The sequence below is a fragment of the Callorhinus ursinus genome, unplaced genomic scaffold (assembly GCF_003265705.2).
Source record: "Callorhinus ursinus isolate GAN/ISIS: 27379988/994484 unplaced genomic scaffold, GSC_fseal_2.0 scaffold4, whole genome shotgun sequence".
NCBI classification, from domain to species: domain Eukaryota; kingdom Metazoa; phylum Chordata; class Mammalia; order Carnivora; family Otariidae; genus Callorhinus; species Callorhinus ursinus.
The window spans coordinates 116,075,618-116,082,330 of NW_027397066.1; the positions used below are offsets into that span (position 1 = coordinate 116,075,618).

The 6,713-nt window shown below is 41.5% G+C and overlaps 1 long non-coding RNA gene across 1 annotated transcript in view; it reads right to left on the reverse strand.

Annotated features, from left to right (window-relative positions):
• Positions 1-5,392, reverse strand: part of LOC141372510 (uncharacterized) — a 5,703-nt gene extending 311 nt beyond the window's left edge. The window contains exons 1-2 of the long non-coding RNA XR_012377778.1: positions 5,270-5,392; positions 1,094-1,172 (exon numbers count right to left, since the gene is read on the reverse strand). This is a non-coding gene — a long non-coding RNA (uncharacterized lncRNA). The remainder of the gene's footprint in view (positions 1-1,093; positions 1,173-5,269) is intronic.
• Between the last annotated feature and the right edge of the window lie 1,321 nt (positions 5,393-6,713).

Genomic DNA, 6,713 nt, shown 5'->3' on the forward strand with positions numbered 1-6,713 from the left:
GATCATGACCCGAGCTGAAGACAGACGCTTAACCAACTGAGCCACCCAGGCGTCCCTGAAGAGTATATATTGTATATAAATACATTTGTATAAAATTCCAGAAAAAAAAACAAATTGAATCTATAATAATAAATAGGAGATCATTGATTGCCTGAGGTCAGGATTTGGGGGTGAGGATTTACTAGGAAGGAGCACAAGGGATCTTTTCAGGGGGTTGGAAGTGTTCTCATTTTTATTGTGTTGGTGATTACAGAAGTATATAGAATGGTCAGAACTTAGAACTGTACCCTTAGAAATGGAGGCAAATTTTGAAGACACTGGATTGTAAGAAGCTTAAGGAATCGGAAATAAACCTGAAGCCATCAAGAAAATATGAAAGAGATTTTTAGGTAAGTAGAAAGGCAAAGAAACCCCTTAGGAGGTAATGAAATATGCCACGTGTAAGCGGATTAAGGGCCTGAACTGGTGAAATACAGTGAAATAAGGGCACTGGTGTGCTGGTAAATGTTTAGCAAACAGCTGGGGTGGGGGGAGCCCTGATTTTGTAGCATCTGCCCATTTCCCCGGTGCAAATATTCCCACCATGGCCATTTTCAAGCTGCCAATGTGACGTTACTGAACAGGGTCTGAAAAGAGATGCTCGCAATTAGCTCTCACAAGCCCATGCAAGCCCGCCCCAGCACACAACAGGGTAGAGGGCATTGTTAGATTTGAGAAAACCAATTAAAACATGTGCCTTAGCTAGGGTAAGGCAAACTGCACTAACAAACAAATTTTAAAATTTTCGTTCAAAACCAGACTTCTTTCCTGTTCAAATAACACTCAGGGGCAGAGATCCCAAGTTGGTGAGGGCTCTGGGTCACATAGTCATTCAGGAACCCAGGATGACTGAGTTTCCACCATCTTTTTTTTTTTTTAAGATTTTATTTATTTATTTGTCAGAGAGAGAGAGAGCACATAAGCAGGGGGAATGGAAGGCAAAGGGAGAAACAGGCTCCCCACCAAGCAAGCAACCCAATGCGGGATTTAATCTCAGGACCCCTGGATCATGACCTGAGCCGAAGGCAGCCACCCCACCGACTAAGCCACTCACATTGTCCTGAGTTTCTGCCATCTTTAATAGGTTGCTTCCCAAGTCACTCTGGTCATCATTGGAAAGCCCAATTCAGCTCCTGAGAGGAGGAAAAAAAGAATATAAAGGAAAGCACATGGGATATTTTATGGACCAGGCCTAGAAGTAGCACATATCTTGCCCTATTTATATTCCTTTGGAAAACTTAGCCACCTGGCTCTATCTAACTTGAAGGGAGACTGAGAAATGTTGTGAAGCTGGCAAGCCAAATGGGAGATAGAGAGCATTCTGAAGTTCAGATAGCAGTCTGTGCTACTTTGGGAGATTCTGAGAAGTTAGAGCTAAATGATAAAATAGAGGATGCCCAATTAAATTTGAATTTCAGACCAAAACAAATGAATAATTTTGTGGTATTGGTATTCCCAAATATTACACAGGACATACTTATACTAAAAAATTATGCTTAGTTTATCCGAAATTCAGATTTAACTGAGCACTTGCATTTTTATTTACTAAATCCAGCAAGGGTAGATACCAGGTTTCAGAATTGGATGAAATGGTAATTGGTAATGCTGTTATCTGGAGGAAAGATGACAAGTTCAGGATAATCAAACACATGAGACCACCACTATAAAACCGCATTGTCAGTTCATTAATCTAAAAATGGGACATGTATTTGTTAGTATTAACTAATACTTGCCATTGGTACAGGTCACTCTGGGTACTTTTAGGACAGTCCAGTCAAGAAAGAATAATCACAGATCAAGAAATTAGGATGGAAACAATAGCATTAGAGTAAAGAAAAAAAAGATTTCCAAGATACATACATAAAGTAAAAAAGGCAAAGTGCAGAGTAATGTATACATGTGTGCATGTGTGCATATGTGCTTGTATACGTGTGGAGTATCTGGAAAGAAACACAAGAAACGTAACAGAAATGGTCTCTAGAGGGGAACTGAATATGTGAGTGAGGGGAAAATGGAAGAAAAGAGGCTACTTTTTCACTCTATTGCCTTTGTAGGGGCCAACAACAGATCACTCCAAGATAGACCACTTTGGCATGACAAGTATTTTGAGTTAAAAAGCAATCAAAACCCATCAGATTCAGGAAAAGCTCTACTTTCTCCACAAACTGCCTAAAGTAATTTAGATAGAGGACCTGGTCCAGGAAGAGAGCTATCACCATAGATAACTACAGTATGATGTGAACTAGGTATGGGGACCTGTCCCCATACCAGCTAACAAGGCTCCTTTGATCAAAATCCTCCCTTTGTCCCATTGTTTGTTTGTTTGTTTTTAAGATTTTATTGATTTATTTATTTGAGAGAGAGAAACAGCATGAGAGGGGAGAGGGTCAGAGGGAGAAGCAGACTCCCCACTGAGCAGGGAGCCCGATGTGGGACTCGATCCCAGGACTCCGGGATCATGACCTGAGCCGAAGGCAGACACTTAACCAACTGAGCCACCCAGGCGCCCCTGTCCCATTGTTTCTTTGAGATCCAGCAAACATTTGTTTACCAAACATTTACCCTTTCTTATCTTCCTGTGGATTGCATTCCTTCCCTTTGAAGTCCCAGACATCTACCCCTCTTTCCTTAGTTCAGGATGACATATATATTGCCTTTTGCTTGACTGTCTTTGGAATTTCCATGTCTGTGTGGGTTCCCCATACATACGCTATTATATTTTATTTTCTCCTGTTAATCTGCCTCATGTCATTTTGATTCTTAGTCCAGCTAGAAGAATCTTGAAGGGGACAGGACATTCTTGCTCCCTGTCACCTTTCATGCTTTTTTTTTTATTTTTTATCATATGAATATATTCATCAATCAAAGAGTTAATCCTTTTTAAAGATTTTATTTATTTATTTTAGAGAGAGAGAAGCAGAGCAGGGGGAGAGGCAGAGAGAGAATCTCTAGCAGGCTCCCCACTGAGCACAGAGTCCGACGCAAGGCTCACACAGGACCCTGAGATCATGACCTAAGCCAAAACCAAGAGTCACATGCTTAACTGGCTGAGCCACCCAGGCACCCCCAAAATATTAATCTTTAAAAAGTAATTATACCACTTCCCACTGAAAAGAACCAAGCCTCCTTAAAGAAATGGATGCTTCTGGGGTTGGGGCAAGGAAAGTACACAATGAGCCTGCAATATGTTGTTGTGCTAGAAAATGAAGATAAGCCCCCAAAATGGTAGGAACATATGAAAGGACACACGAGTTTGCTTGAAGGGGCTACCACTGGCAAAATATGCTACAATTTAATTATGAAAATAAATTAAAATAATGGCTTTTACCTAATTAGAGTAAAATAAGTATCCATGAATTCATACTCACACATACAAACATGCATATTCACTTACATACATACATTCACTAGTGAGGGAAAAGGGAAAGCTCTTCTTTAAATTAGAATGCCAATTAATGTAGATAGAATGATGGAGTCAAATTTATTATTTTTAAAAATCATAGTAATAATTGATTTAGGACAAAATCATCAACAGATGCTGGTTTACAGAAGCTATTAATTGAGTTCCAGATCTTGTGTGGACTAGATAACTTACCTCCTTTGACTAATACTATATATGTAATATACTAATATTATATGTTATATATGTGTATGTGTGTGTATATATATATAGAGAGAGAGGGAGTTATCTGTTAGGATTAGGTTCAACTGAATATTAAAAAAACTCTCCCTCCTGTTGTATTTTGTGTGTGTGTGTTTTTGTTTCTGTTTTTGTTTTTGAGAGCGAGACTGCATGAGCAGTGGGGTAAAGGGGCAAAGGGAGAGAGAGAATCTTAAGCGGGCTCCACACTCAGTGTGGAGCCTGATGCAGGGCTCGATTTCACGACCTCGAGATCATGACCTGAGCCGAAATCAAGGAATGGATGCTTAACCGACTGAGCCACCCAGGTGCCCCATATTTTTTTTTAATAGCTCATTTTCTCTCATGTAAAAGATGATCTTAGGTAGGCAGTTCTGAAGTAGTATGGCAGCTCCATAAAGTGGTCCTTTCAGTTCTGTTTCACCATCTGTAAAGTGTTACGCTTATTCTCACGGTTCAAAAGGACTTCCAGAGTTCCAGTCGTCACACCCACATTCCAGGAAACACCATGGAGAATTCTCAGAAGTACCATATAACACGTCCTTCCACACCTTGTTAACCCAACTTTAGTCATATGGCCCCACCTTCGTGCAAAGAAGGCTGGAAAATGTAGTCTTTGAGCCCAGGATGTGGTGCCCTGCTAAAACTCAGGGTATTGTTACTCAAGAGGAAGGGGAAAATGAACAGCCATTCTAAGATAGGCATTACTGAAACCATTTTATAGCTGAGGAAACTGAAGCTCAGACTGGTTAAATAACTTGCCCATGTTCACACAGCTTGTACAACTTACAGCTGGAATTGCACCTCAGATCTCTCTCATTCCAAAGCTGGCAGACTTCCCAACGCCCACTCCTAGCCTGGCTCACCCTCAGCGTAAGAGTTTGGAGCTCAGCAATATGCCAGCTTCTCTGAAGGCAGGGTAGGGCGCCTGGGTGGCTCAGTCGTTAAGCGTCTGCCTTCGGTTCAGGTCATGATCCCAGGGTCCTGGGACTGAGCCCCACACCGGGCTCCCTGCCCGGCAGGAAGCCTGCTTCTCCCTCTCCCACTCCCCCTGCTTGTGTTCCCTCTCTCACTGGGTCTCTCTCTGTCAAATAAATAAATAAAATCTTTAAAAAAAAAAAAAATAGAATGAAGCTAAGGCAGAGTAGTCAGAAGACAGGCAGGCAGGGACAACCTCACCCCCAAGAGGAAAACAGCCTTAAAAGGATTTTACAGCATCCTGGAAGGAGCCCTCCACCCTTTCCCACGTGATAAATAGGTGACAAAAACCTGATTGGATGACAGGCACAAGGAGGGTTAATCAGATTAAAAACAGCGGGTCAACAAGCCCATAAAAACCCGGTGCCCTCTCTCTTCAGGAACTGCCTACTATCACTCAATAAACTTTGCCTTGCTGCCCATCATTCTGTCTGGTCGGCCTCTTCCTTCTTCAAAGCAGGCAGCAAAGGGAAAGAAATCCTGTAACAAGGCCACACAATGCAAATAGCACATTTATGTGATACACATTTTACTCCAGGATTTAGGAATAAAATAAGTTTACTTAAAACAAACAGACACGTTATGGTGTCCCAAGTACAAATTCACACTTACTTTTCTGATGAAACAAGAGACTTGAAGAAATTGCACCATGGTCAGTCGCTGTGGACTGCCCTGCACTGTTTCCACTACACCCTCCTGCTTGTTGCTACATGTCTAGTTATAGCTTTCTGTTTTCTGACCTTGTCAATTGCAGAGTTTACTCTACTTGGAGCCTGCACCCTCTGCATTCCAATAGTACTCACCTCTTACATAGTGTTGATTTTTACGGGCTGCTGTTAAAAAGAAAACTACAGGGCACCTGGGTGGAGCAGTCGATAAGTGCCTTTGGCTCAGGTCATGATCCCAGGGTCCTGGGATCCAGCCTCGCATGGGGCTCCCTGCTCCGCGGGAGGCCTGTTTCTCCCTCTCCCACTCCCCCTGCTTGTGTTCCCTCTCTCGCTGTGTCTGTCTCTGTCAAATGAATAAATAAAATCTTAAAAAAACAAACAAAAAAGAATGTCTTTCTAAAAAGAAAAAAAACTATAGACCCAAAATGGTGTCGCTTGGGCCAGGCCGAGTCACTAAACTGGGGCTTAATACCCAACCTAATTGCAGTTTCAACCTCCTCTAGAACTCTTAAGTCTTAATGGGTGAGTTGGGAACTTTCCCATAAATACCAACAAGGTAATCTATTCCAAGGGCATTCTCCATCCCCACCCCCCCAAAGAAAGATGAGGTAATCTACATAAGACCCTTACCCTCCCCTGTGAGGGAAGGTAGGTGGTCTGGCCTGAAACAATTTGCTAATAGCTTTCTTACCCCACCCTCCTTCCTATTAAAACCCTCTATTATGTACAACTCAGGAGCTGTCCTCTACTTGATAGATGGGATGCTGCCCAATTCATTAATCATTTGATAATGCCAATTAGATCTTCAAGATTAACTTTATTCAATTTTGTTTTTTAACACTGCCAACTGATTTTTTTTAACTTTGATTTTTAATACATTTCTAAGTTGGAAAATGGCCGGAGATCCCATCTGGATAGAGTCCCTGTGTAATAATATTATTATTATTACTATGTTAATAATAATATTATTATTTTTATTATTATTGTAGCAATATTATTATTGCTACAAAATATAATTTCCCAGTCATTTCACACAGCTTTAAGAATAGCTTCTGATTTGGGCGCCTGGGTGGCTCAGTTGGTTAAGCGACTGCCTTCGGCTCAGGTCATGATCCTGGAGTCCCAGGATCGAGTCCCGCATCGGGCTCCCTGCTGCTCAGCGGGGAGTCTGCTTCTCCCTCTGACCCTCCCCCCTCTCATGTGCTCTCTCTCTCTCTCATTCTCTCTCTCTCAAATAAATAATAAAAATCTTTAAAAAAAAAAAAGAATAGCTTCTGATTTGCAAGGGTCTCAATTCTGATAAATAATTCTATGTGACCCTGAAGGTATACAGTCTTAACTCATGATTAAGCAGTTCATTTGATGCTAAATTTCCAGACAAAGTTTCC